At 47.3% G+C, this 12958-nt stretch overlaps 3 non-coding genes across 3 annotated transcripts; 2 read left to right on the top strand and 1 right to left on the bottom strand.

Annotated features, from left to right (window-relative positions):
- Positions 1-367: 367 nt before the first annotated feature.
- LOC139244066 (U1 spliceosomal RNA) lies at positions 368-527 on the top strand. Its single transcript, XR_011589860.1, has one exon. It is a non-coding gene; the product is annotated as a U1 spliceosomal RNA (small nuclear RNA).
- A 3949-nt stretch (positions 528-4476) lies between these two features.
- LOC139244061 (U1 spliceosomal RNA) lies at positions 4477-4640 on the top strand. The gene has a single exon (XR_011589854.1). It is a non-coding gene; the product is annotated as a U1 spliceosomal RNA (small nuclear RNA).
- A 6971-nt stretch (positions 4641-11611) lies between these two features.
- Positions 11612-11775, bottom strand: LOC139244062 (U1 spliceosomal RNA). The gene has a single exon (XR_011589855.1). It is a non-coding gene; the product is annotated as a U1 spliceosomal RNA (small nuclear RNA).
- Between the last annotated feature and the right edge of the window lie 1183 nt (positions 11776-12958).

Below are 12958 nucleotides of genomic sequence, written 5' to 3' on the forward strand. Positions count from 1 at the left end.
TTGCTTTTTCAAACACGTCAGATTCTGAATTAGTTTTCATGTGAAGATTTGACAAACATTTACTTCACAGGCAATAAATATACATGGCGATTATATTTGCGGAAAACTTTCCCTGGCCCGAAGGCATGTTACTGAGGGAGCTTTGATTTCCTTTTAAGGGCAATATGCAAATAAGGACGGTATCTTCTGTATTAATGCAGTGTTCTCACAAGGGATATATCATTAGACATTGCAATATTTTAGCAGAATGGACATGTCAAAGCAGCAGAACTTTGTGAAAAGGGACATTGTGATTTTTAGACATGAGTCGCTGAGACATTAAGAGGCAGCGGATGATGTCGGGAGGCAGTGTGCGCGAAAATCAAGCATAAACCATGCAGGGGATTAACCATGATCAAGAAGGTGGTGTTCCCAGGACATATTGCACTTCCGCGTGTGCCATTGCCTGCGATGTTCCCAAATGAAAATGCGGGATCCTCTACTGCAGAATTTGTGGTAGTGGGGGAGTGCGTTCGCGATCTCCCCTGATTTATGCAATTAATGTCAGAATTATAAATATATCCATTTGTTAATTCAATATTTGTTGATCAGTGTTACGGTGTATTTTCATTTCAACAGAGGGAGTGATTCAAAATGGCCAGTACCCTGCAAAGCCTCGTTGACACGTTAAGAGGCCATCACAGAACTCTCGGAGTCGAGGCAACAAGAGGCTTCCTCCATTCCGAGCGACTGCCGATGATGCGGATGCACAGAAAATCCAACATGGGGCGAGGGAGAAGCTCTGATACAGACACAATCCAACAGGGGGAGTCAGTCTGCTGTTTAAAGTAACAACACTAAATCACATTTAAGTGGCTTCAATGTCTCCCTTAATGATTAATGTGCAAAGTTAAACAACATGGGATTGGGGGGTGTGCTGACATGGATTGAGAACTGGTTGGCAGACAGGAAGCAAAGAGCAGGAGTAAATGGGTAATTTTCAGAATGGCAGGCAGTGACTAGTGCGCTACCGCAAGGTTCTGTGCTGGGCCCCCAGCTGTTTACATTGTACATTCATGATTTAGACGAGGGGATTAAATGTAGTATCTCCAAATTTGCCGATGAAACGAAGTTGGGTGGCAGTGTCAGCTGCGAGGAGGATGCTATGAGGCTGCAGAGTGACTTGGATAGGTTAGGTGACTGGGCAAATGCATGGCAGATGAAGTATAATGTGGATAAATGTGAGGTCATCCACTTTGGTGGTAAAAACAGAGAGACACACTAATATCTGAATGGTGACAGATTAGGAAAAGGGGAGGTGCAACGAGACCTGGGTGTCATGGTACATCAGTCATTGAAGGTTGCCATGCAGGTACAGCAGGCGGTTAAGAAAGCAAATGGCATGTTGGCCTTCATAGCGAGGGCGTTTGAATATAGGGGCAGGGAGGTGTTTTTTTTTCCATAGCCAATCTTTTCAATTCTTTGTCAGATCACAAACGCCAGAGGTCACCTTGCGCTAATGCTCTTAGCCAAAAGGCCTAGAGCCCAAGCACCGTTCCTGGAAGTACTGCAATACCAGGTTCGTGCCATGGAGGTGGATGGGTCAGCAACCCCACACACCTCCGTGGAGGTGGATGGGTCAAGCCACCCCACCCACCTCAGCTACAGTTGTACAGGGCCTTGGTGAGGCCACACCTGGAGTATTGTGTACAGTTTTGGTCTCCTAACTTGAGGAAGGACATTCTTGCTATTCAGGGAGTGCAGCGAAGGTTCGCCAGACTGATTCCCGGGATGACGGGTCTGACCTATCAAGAAAGACTGAATCAACTGGGCTTGTATTCACTGGAGTTCAGAAGAATGAGAGGGGACCTCATAGAAACGTTTAAAATTCTGATGGGTTCAGACAGGTTACATGCAGGAAGAATGTTCCCAATGTTGGGGAAGTCCAGAACCAGGGGTCACAGTCTAAGGATAAGGGGTAAGCCATTTAGGACCGAGATGAGGAGAAACTTCTTCACCCAGAGAGTGGTGAACCTGTGGCATTCTCTACCACAGAAAGTTGTTGAGGCCAATTCACTAAATATATCCAATCAGATCTGGAGTCAGGCAAGGCTGTCCTCTCTCGTCTGTCTTGTTTGTGTGTTGTATCGAGCCCTTTGCCTAGTCCATCAGGAAGGATGCGGGCATTAGAGGGGTGACGATCCCAGGCAGCGGAGGCGCTCAGGTCAAGACCTCCCTGTGCATGGACCACGTCGCCGTCTTTTGCTCGGATCCGCAGTCGGTCCGCAGATTGCTCGCAATCTGCGACCAGTTTGAACTGGCCTCGGGAGCAAATGTCAATCGCACCAAGAGCGAGGCCATGCTCTTTGGCCACTGGACCGACCGAGCCTCCATTCCCTTCACCGTCAACCAGATTTCCTGAAGGTGTTGGGAATATGGTTCGGAGCGGACGGGGCGTGCGCCAAAAACTGGGACGAGCGTATCGCCAAGGTCAAACAGAAACTGGCATTTTGGAAGCAGCGTTCCCTCTCCATCACAGGCAAAAACCTGGTCATCAGAAGTGAGGTGCTCTCGGGGTTGCTGCACGTGGCACAGGTCTGGCCCATCTCACACTCCTGCGCCGCGGCAGTCACCCGGGCCGTCTTCCACTTTGTCTGGAGGTCCAAAATGGACCGTGTCCGCAGAGACACGATGTACAAATCTCTGGACAGTGGAGGAAAGGACGTTCCAAACGTGGCCCTCATTCTGAGGGCCACCTTTGTGTGCGGCTGCATCAAGCTATGCACAGCCCCCCAGTACACAAACACCAAGTGTCACTACGTGCTGAGGTTCTACCTGTCCCCGGTGTTGCGAAGGATGGGTCTGGCCACGCTGCCGCGAAACGCCCCCACCAGTTGGACCATGCCTGTCCACCTGTCCTTCGGGCAAAAGTTTTTCAAAAGAAACCCCTTCGACCACAAGGCCATCAAACAGTGGTCAGCACGTAAGGTCCTGGACGCCCTACGAAAGAAGGAGAGGGTGGACCCTGTCGGGTGGTTCCCTGAGCAGACTGTCGAACTTGTTTGGCAGAACGTCTCATCGCCAGAGCTTTCATACAAGCACCAAGACGTAGCTTGGTTGGCGGTGAGGAGGGCCTTACCTGTCAGAGCGTTCATGCACAGCCGGCGTCTCAGCAGCACGGCACGGTGCCCCCGGGCCGGCTGCGGGGCGGACGAGACTGTCACCAATCTCCTTCAGGATTGCGCCTTTGCAAGGCAGGTCTGGAAAGAGATGCAGTGGTTGCTGTCGAGGTTCATTCCGAGCAGCTCCATAACACAGGACTCTGTGCTCTACGGGCTGTTCCCAGGGACACACACCGAGACTGACATCACCTGCTGCTGGAGGGCCATCAACTCGGTCAAAGACGCTCTTTGGTCTTGCCGAAACTTGCTGGTTTTCCAGAGCAAGGAGATGTCCACGTCTGCGTGTTGCAGACTGGCGCAATCCAAGATCCAGGATTACGTGCTGAGGGACGCACTAAAAATTGGTGCAGTCGCCGCAAAGGCACGGTGGGGAAGGGCCACAGTTTAAAGCCCTTCTGCCACGGTAAACCCAGGGGATGGAATCAGTACAAACCCCCCTCGGGCTGTATTTGTAATTTATTTTTTGTGCACACGGAGCACCAAATCTGTAAACACCGATGTCGTGCCATGTACAATGCAAGGTGTGTTACGAAATGCATGTTTGAAAAGAAAAATGTAAATGTACCGTCACCCATTCCGGGCACTGTATTGTGACACATGAAACGCAATTTGTGTGAATGTACCACAATGTATCCCGTTTATTGGACCGAATTGCACTGGAACTGAAAAACAAGAAATGTAACGAACGGAACTGCCGTCAGCACCCAGATGTATTGTATGGAATTGCTGACTGAAGCTAAATGTACTGAAATGCCATTGAATGTACTGTACAGATTTTTTTATGAATAAAGTATATTTTGAAATTTTAAAAAATGCCTTGGGACGTTTCACTGCGTTAAAGGCGCTATATAAATACAAGTTTTTGTTGTTGCTGTTGTTGTGACGAAGACTCCCGGCCACAAGCTCACACCTCCCTATTGATCTTCCCCTGTGCAAAACTGGAACATTGCTTTTTCAAACACGTCAGATTCTGAATTAGTTTTCATGTGAAGATTTGACAAACATTTACTTCACAGGCAATAAATATACATCGCGATTATATTTGCGGAAAACTTTCCCTGGCCCGAAGGCATGTTACTGAGGGAGCTTTGATTTCCTTTTAAGGGCAATATGCAAATAAGGACGGCATCTTCTGTGTTACTGCAGTGTTTTCACAAGGGATATATCATTAGACATTGCAATATTTTAGCAGAATGGACATGTCAAAGCAGCAGCACTTTGTGAAAAGGGACATTGTGATTTTTTATACATGAGTCGTTGAGACGTTAAGAGGCAGCGGATGATGTCGGGAGGCAGTTGTGTGCGAAAATTAAGCATACTTACCTGGCAGGGGAGTAACCATGATCAAGAAGGTGGTTCTCCCAGGACGAGGCTAGCCCATTGCACTTCGGGTGTGCTGACGTCTGCGATGTCCCCAAATGCGGGATACTCGACTGCAAAATTTGTGGTAGTGGGGGACTGCGTTCGCGCTCTCCCCTGGCTTTGCAATTAATATCAGAATTGGCAACATATGCATTTGTAACTTCAATATTTATTCAGCAATCTCAACCTATACTTCAATTCCAGCAACTATACTTTATTTCCAACACAGGCACTGATAAAAATGGCCACTAACCCTGCAAAGCATTTACAGAAGAGGTTATCACAAAGCTCTCGGAGTCCAGCGGCAGTTGGTGAGAGGGGAGCGGCCTATAAAGGCGACCGGTGCAGCTACAGCGGGAGAGAAAGCAAAATAGAAGTAGAAAGTAATCAAAAAGTGACGTCACAGCCAATGGGGTAAGTGATTGGCTGGTGTTGGGTGAGTAGCTTTTCTTTTATTTTTTATATCAGTAAGTGAACTATAACATTGTTATTACCAATTTAAGGGTATCTAAGGTTAAGACATGGCAGGAGAGCTCAGTCATGTGATATGCTCCTCCTGTACCATGTGGGAACTCGGGGACACTTCCGGTGTCCCTGACGACTACGTGTGTGGGAAGTGTATCCGCCTCGAGCTCTTGACGGTCCGCGTTGCTGAATTGGAGCTGAAGGTGGATTCACTCTGGAGCATCCACGATGCTGAGAATGACGTGAGTATCACGTGTAGTGAGTTGGTCTTACCGCAGGAGAAGGGTCCACAGCCAGATATGGAATGGAAGACCAACAGGAAGAGCAGTGCAAGAAAGATAGTGCAGGAGTCCCCTGTGGTCATCCCCCTGCAAAACAGATACACTGCTTTGAGTACTGTTGGGGAGGATGACTCATCAGGGGAGGGCAGCAGCAGCCAAGTTCATGGCACCGTAGGTGGCTCTGCTGCAAAGGAGGGCAGGAAAAAGAGTGGGAGCGCGATAGTGATAGGGGATTCGATGGTGAGGGGAATAGATAGGCGTTTCTGCGGACGCAACCGAGACTCCAGGATGGTATGTTGCCTCCCTGGTGCAAGGGTCAAGGATGTCTCGGAGCGGGTGCAGGACATTCTGAAATGGGAGGGAGAACAGCCAGTTGTCGTGGTGCACATTGGTACCAACGACATAGGTAAAAAAAGGGATGAGGTCCTACGAAAAGAATTTAAGGAGCTAGGAGCTAAATTAAAAAGTAGGACCTCAAAAGTAGTAATCTCGGGATTGCTACCAGTGCCACGTGCTAGTCAGAGTAGGAATCGCAGGATAGCGCAGATGAATACATGGCTTGAGCAGTGGTGCAGCAGGGAGGGATTCAAATTCCTGGGGCATTGGAACCGGTTCTGGGGGAGGTGGGACCAGTACAATCCGGACGGTCTGCACCTGGGCAGGTCCGGAACCAATGTCCTAGGGGGAGTGTTTGCTAGTGCTGTTGGGGAGGAGTTAAACTAATATTGCAGGGGGATGGGAACCTATACAGGGAGACAGAGGGAGACAAAAAGGAAGCAAAAGCAAAAGACAGAAAGGAGATGAGGAAAAGTGGAGGGCAGAGAAACCCAAGGCAAAGAACAAAAAGGGCCACTGTACAGCAAAATTCTAAAAGGACAAAGGGTGTTAAAAAAACAAGCCTGAAGGCTTTGTGTCTTAATGCAAGGAGTATCCGCAATAAGGTGGATGAATTAATTGTGCAAATAGATGTTAACAAATATGATGTGATTGGGATTACGGAGACGTGGCTCCAGGATGATCAGGGCTGGGAACTCAACATCCAGGGGTATTCAACATTCAGGAAGGATAGAATAAAAGGAAAAGGAGGTGGGGTAGCATTACTGGTTAAAGAGGAGATTAATGCAATAGTTAGGAAAGACATTAGCTTGGATGATGTGGAATCTATATGGGTGGAGCTGCAGAACACTAAAGGGCAAAAATCGTTAGTGGGAGTTGTGTACAGACCTCCAAACAGTAGTAGTGATGTTGGGGAGGGCATCAAACAGGAAATTAGGAGTGCATGCAATAAAGGTGCAGCAGTTATAATGGGTGACTTTAATATGCACATAGATTGGGCTAGCCAAACTGGAAGCAATACGGTGGAGGAGGATTTCCTGGAATGCATAAGGGATGGTTTTCTAGACCAATATGTCGAGGAACCAACTAGGGGGGAGGCCATCTTAGACTGGGTGTTGTGTAATGAGAGAGGATTAATTAGCAATCTCATTGTGCGAGGCCCCTTGGGGAAGAGTGACCATAATATGGTGGAATTCTGCATTAGGATGGAGAATGAAACAGTTAATTCAGAGACCATGGTCCAGAACTTAAAGAAGGGTAACTTTGAAGGTATGAGGCATGAATTGGCTAAGATAGATTGGCTAATGATACTTAAGGGGTTGACTGTGGATGGGCAATGGCAGACATTTAGAGAACGCATGGATGAATTACAACAATTGTACATTCCTGTCTGGCGTAAAAATAAAAAAGGGAAGGTGGCTCAACCGTGGCTATCTAGGGAAATCAGGGATAGTATTAAAGCCAAGGAAGTGGCATACAAATTGGCCAGAAATAGCAGCGAACCTGAGGACTGGGAGAAATTTAGAACTCAGCAGAGGAGGACAAAGGGTTTGATTAGGGCAGGGAAAATGGAGTACGAGAAGAAGCTTGCAGGGAACATTAAGGCGGATTGCAAAAGTTTCTATAGGTATGTAAAGAGAAAGAGGTTAGTAAAAACAAACGTAGGTCCCCTGCAGTCAGAATCAGGGGAAGTCATAACGGGGAACAAAGAAATGGCAGACCAATTGAACAAGTACTTTGGTTCAGTATTCACTAAGGAGGACACAAACAACCTTCCGGATATAAAAGTGGTCAGAGGGTCTATTAAAGAGGAGGAACTGAGGGAAATCTTTATTAGTCGGGAAATTGTGTTGGGGAAATTGATGGGATTGAAGGCCGATAAATCCCCAGGGCCTGATGGACTGCATCCCAGAGTACTTAAGGAGGTGGCCTTGGAAATAGCGGATGCATTGACAGTCATTTTCCAACATTCCATTGACTCTGGATCAGTTCCTATCGAGTGGAGGGTAGCCAATGTAACCCCACTTTTTAAAAAAGGAGGGAGAGAGAAAACAGGGAATTATAGACCGGTCAGCCTGACCTCAGTAGTGGGTAAAATGATGGAATCAATTATTAAGGATGTCATAGCAGCGCATTTGGAAAATGGTGACATGATAGGTCCAAGTCAGCATGGATTTGTAAAAGGGAGATCATGCTTGACAAATCTTCTGGAATTTTTTGAGGATGTTTCCAATAAAGTGGACAAAGGAGTACCAGTTGATGTGGTATATTTGGACTTTCAGAAGGCTTTCGACAAGGTCCCACACAGGAGATTAATGTGCAAAGTTAAAGCACATGGGATTGGGGGTAGTGTGCTGACGTGGATTGAGAACTGGTTGTCAGACAGGAAGCAAAGAGTAGGAGTAAATGGGTACTTTTCGGAATGGCAGGCAGTGACTAGTGGGGTACCGCAGGGTTCTGTGCTGGGGCCCCAGCTGTTTACATTATACATTAATGATTTAGACGAAGGGATTAAATGTAGTATCTCCAAATTTGCGGATGACACTAAGTTGGGTGGCAGTGTGAGCTGCGAGGAGGATGCTATGAGGCTACAGAGTGACTTGGATAGGTTAGGTGAGTGGGCAAATGCGTGGCAGATGAAGTATAATGTGGATAAATGTGAGGTTATCCACTTTGGTGGTAAAAACAGAGAGACAGACTATTATCTGAATGGTGACAGATTAGGAAAAGGGAAGGTGCAACGAGACCTGGGTGTCATGGTACATCAGTCATTGAAGGTTGGCATGCAGGTACAGCAGGCGGTTAAGAAAGCAAATGGCATGTTGGCCTTCATAGCGAGGGGATTTGAGTACAGGGGCAGAGAGGTGTTGCTACAGTTGTACAGGGCCTTGGTGAGGCCACACCTGGAGTATTGTGTACAGTTTTGGTCTCCTAACTTGAGGAAGGACATACTTGCTGTTGAGGGAGTGCAGCGAAGATTCACCAGACTGATTCCCGGGATGGTGGGACTGACCTATCAAGAAAGACTGAATCAACTGGGCTTGTATTCACTGGAGTTCAGAAGAGTGAGAGGGGACCTCATAGAAACGTTTAAAATTCTGACGGGTTTGGACAGGTTGGATGCAGGAAGAATGTTCCCAATGTTGGGGAAGTCCAGAACCAGGGGTCACAGTCTAAGGATAAGGGGTAAGCCATTTAGGACCGAGATAAGGAGAAACTTCTTCACCCAGAGAGTGGTGAACCTGTGGAATTCTCTACCACAGGAAGTAGTTGAGGCCAATTCACTAAATATATTCAAAAGGGAGTTAGATGAAGTCCTTAGTACTCGGGGGATCAAGGGGTATGGCGTGAAAGCAGGAAGTGGGTACTGAAGTTTCATGTTCAGCCATGAACTCGTTGAATGGCGGTGCAGGCTAGAAGGGCTGAATGGCCTGCTCCTGCACCTATTTTCTATGTTTCTATAAGCCGACCAACTGCCTATCATCATGCATAGACAATCCAACAGGGGGCGACGGACAACTCGTGTGCAACTGTGCTGTCATACACACACAATCCAACAGGGGCACAATATTTCAGTCTGCAGCTTCAAGAAATCACATTTCACTGCCGAAAATGTCTCCCTTCGATCTCGGGGACCACAATTCCACACAGCACGGAAGCTGTGGTCTCAGCAGAACATCACGCACTTTCACTTGCTTTAGCCACATAGTTCATTCAACTTTCTTCACTGCTACTTTGGACAAATTGCTTGGGCATTTTCAGCATTAAATCAACTCCAACCCACAAATCTCTTTCAATTCATCTGGAGCTATCTCAGCACACTTATTTTGGATCAGCTCGCTGATTGGCGCGTGGGCACACACAGCAGGAGCGACGAGGTCGGGGCGAAGGGGCGGTAAGAGACTGTGGAGGGACGTGATCGGGGACCAGGAGAGGCCTGAATTCGGGGACAGGGACCCGGGGACAGCACGGGGCCAGCTCACACTGCGGTATAAAAAGGGAGGGAGAGACAAAGTGGGGAATTATAGAACGGTTAGCCTGACATCAGTGCTGGGGAAAATGTTGCAATCATTTATTCAGGATGAAATAGCAGCGCATTTGGAAAGCAGTGACAGGATCGGTCCAAGTCAGCATGGATTTAGGAAAGGGAAATCATGCTTGACAAATCTTATGGAATTTTTTGAGGATGTAACGAGTAGAGTGGACAAGGCAGAACCAGTGGATGTGGTGTATTTGGACTTTCAAAAGGCTTTTGACAAGGTCCCATTGGTGTGTAAAATCAAAGCACGTGGTATTGGGGGTAATATACTGACGTGGATAGACGACTGGTTGGCAGAGAGTCGGGATAAACGGGTCCTTTTCAGAATGGCAGGCAGTGACTAGTGGGGTGCCGCAGGGTTCAGTGCTGGGACCCCAGCTCTTTGCAGTATACATTAATGATTTGGATGAAGGAATTGAGTGCAATATCGACAAGTTTGCAGATGACACTAAACTGGGTGGCGGTGTGAGCTGTGAGGGGGATGCTAACAGGCTGCAGGGTGACTTGGACAGATTGGGTGAGTGGGCAAATGCATGTCAGATGCAGTATAATGTGGATAAATGTGAGCTTATCCACTTTGGGGGCAAAAACACGAAGGCAGAATATTATCTGAATGGTGACAGATTAGGAAAAAGGGAGGTGCAACGAGACCTGGGTGTCATGGTTCTTTCGTCATTGAAGGTTGGTAAACAGGTGCAGCATGCGGTAAAGAAGGCAAATGGTATGTTGGCCTTCATAGCTAGGGGATTTGAGTATAGGAGCAGGGAGGTCTTACTGCAGTTGTACAGGGCCTTGGCGAGGCCTCACCTGGAATATTGTGTTCAGTTTTGGTCTCCTAATCTGAGGAAGGACGTTCTTGCTACTGAGGGAGTGCAGCGAAGATTCACCAGACTGATTCCCGGGATGGCAGGACTGACATATGAGGAGACACTGGATCGACTGGGCCTTTATACATTGGAGTTTAGAAGGATGAGAATGGATCTCATAGAAACATACAAGATTCTGACGGGACGGGACAGGTTAGATGCGGGTGGATTGTTCCCGATGTTGGGGAAATCCAGAACCAGGGGACACAGTCTTAGGATAAGAGGTAGGCCATTTAGGACTGAGATGAGGAGAAACTTCTTCACTCAGAGAGTTGTTAACCTGTGGAATACTCTGTCGCAGAGAGTTGTTGATGCCAGTTCGTTGGATATCGTCAAGAGGGAGTTAGATATGGCCCTTATGGCTAAAGGACCAAGGGGTATGGAGAGAAAGCAGGAAAGGGGTACTGAGGGAATGATCAGCCATGATCTTATCGAATGGTGGTGCAGACTCGAAGGGCCGAATGGCCTACTCCTGCACCTATTTTCTATGTTTCGATGTGTGCGCAATACGAGAACCACAGTCCCTGTCACAGGTGGGACAGATAGTCGTTGAAGGAAAGGGTGGGTGGGGAGCCTGGTTTGCCGCACGCTCCTTCTGCTACCTGCGCTTGATTTCTGCATTGCTCTCGGCAATGAGACTCGAGGTGCTCAGCGCCCTCCCGGATGCACTTCCTCCACTTAGTGTGGTAAGATAGCTGCAGATGAATTGAAAGAGATTTGTGGGTTGTACTGTGTGGAATTGTGGTCCCCGAGATCGAAGGGAGACATTTTCGGCAGTGAAATGTGATTTCTTGAAGCTGCAGACTGAAATATTGTGCCCCTGTTGGATTGTGTGTGTATGACAGCACAGTTGCACACGAGTTGTCCGTCGCCCCCTGTTGGATTGTCTATGCATGATGATAGGCAGTTGGTCGGCTTGGACTCCGAGAGCTTTGTGATAACCTTTTCTGTAAATGCTTTGCAGGGTTAGTGGCCATTTTTATCAGTGCCTGTGTTGGAAATAAAGTATAGTTGCTGGAATTGAAGTATCGATTGAGATTGCTGAATAAATATTGAAGTTACAAATGCATATGTTGCCAATTCTGATATTAATTGCAAAGCCAGGGGAGAGCGCGAACGCAGTCCCCCACTACCACAAATTTTGCAGTCGAGTATCCCGCATTTGGGGACATCGCAGGCGTCAGCACACCCGAAGTGCAATGGGCTAGCCTCGTCCTGGGACAACCACCTTCTTGATCATGGTTACTCCCCTGCCAGGTAAGTATGTTTGATGTTCGCACACAACTGCCTCCCGACATCATCCGCTGCCTCTTAACGTCTCAACGACTCATGTATAAAAAATCACAATGTCCCTTTTCACAAAGTGCTGCTGCTTTGACATATCCATTCTGCTAAAATATTGCAATGTCTAATGATATATCCCTTGTGAAAACACTGCAGGAACACAGAAGATGCCGTCCTTATTTGCATATTGCCCTTAAAAGGAAATCAAAGCTCCCTCAGTCACATGCCTTCGGGCCAGGGAAAGTTTTCCGCAAATATAATCGCGATGTATATTTATTGCCTGTGAAGTAAATGTTTGTCAAATCTTCACATGAAAACTAATTCAGAATCTGACGTGTTTGAAAAAGCAATGTTCCAGTTTTGCACAGGGGAAGATCAATAGGGAGGTGTGAGCTTGTGGCCGGGAGTCTTCGTCACAACAACAGCAACAACAAAAACTTGTATTTATATAGCGCCTTTAACGCAGTGAAACGTCCCAAGGCATTTTTTAAAATTTCAAAATATACTTTATTCATAAAACAATCTGTACAGTACATTCAATGGCATTTCAGTACATTTAGCTGCGGTCAGAAATCCCATACAATACATCTGGGTGCTGACGGCAGTTCCGTTCGTTACATTTCTTGTTTTTCAGTTCAAGTGCAATTCGGTCCAATAAACGGGATACATTGTGGTACATTCACACAAATTATGTTTCATGTGTCACAATACAGTGCCCGGAATGGGTGACGGTACATTTACATTTTTCTTTTCAAACATGCATTTCGTAACACACCTTGCATTGTACATGGCACGACATTGGTGTTTACAGATTTGGTGCTCTATGCACACACAAAGTAAATTACAAATACAGCCCGAGGGGGGTTTGTACTGATTCCATCCCCCTGGTTTACCGTGGCAGAAGGGCTTTAAACTGTGGCCCTTCCCCACCGTGCCTTTGCGGCGAATGCACCAATTTTCAGTGCGTCCCTCAGCACGTATTCCTGGATCTTGGATTGCGCCAGTCTGCAACACGCAGACGTGGACATCTCCTTGCTCTGGAAAACCAGCAAGTTTCGGCAAGACCAAAGAGCGTCTTTGACCGAGTTGATGGCCCTCCAGCAGCAGGTGATGTCAGTCTCGGTGTGTGTCCCTGGGAAGAGCCTGTAGAGCACAGAGTCCTGT

The sequence above is a fragment of the Pristiophorus japonicus genome, unplaced genomic scaffold (assembly GCF_044704955.1).
Source record: "Pristiophorus japonicus isolate sPriJap1 unplaced genomic scaffold, sPriJap1.hap1 HAP1_SCAFFOLD_201, whole genome shotgun sequence".
Taxonomy (NCBI): Eukaryota; Metazoa; Chordata; class Chondrichthyes; family Pristiophoridae; genus Pristiophorus; species Pristiophorus japonicus.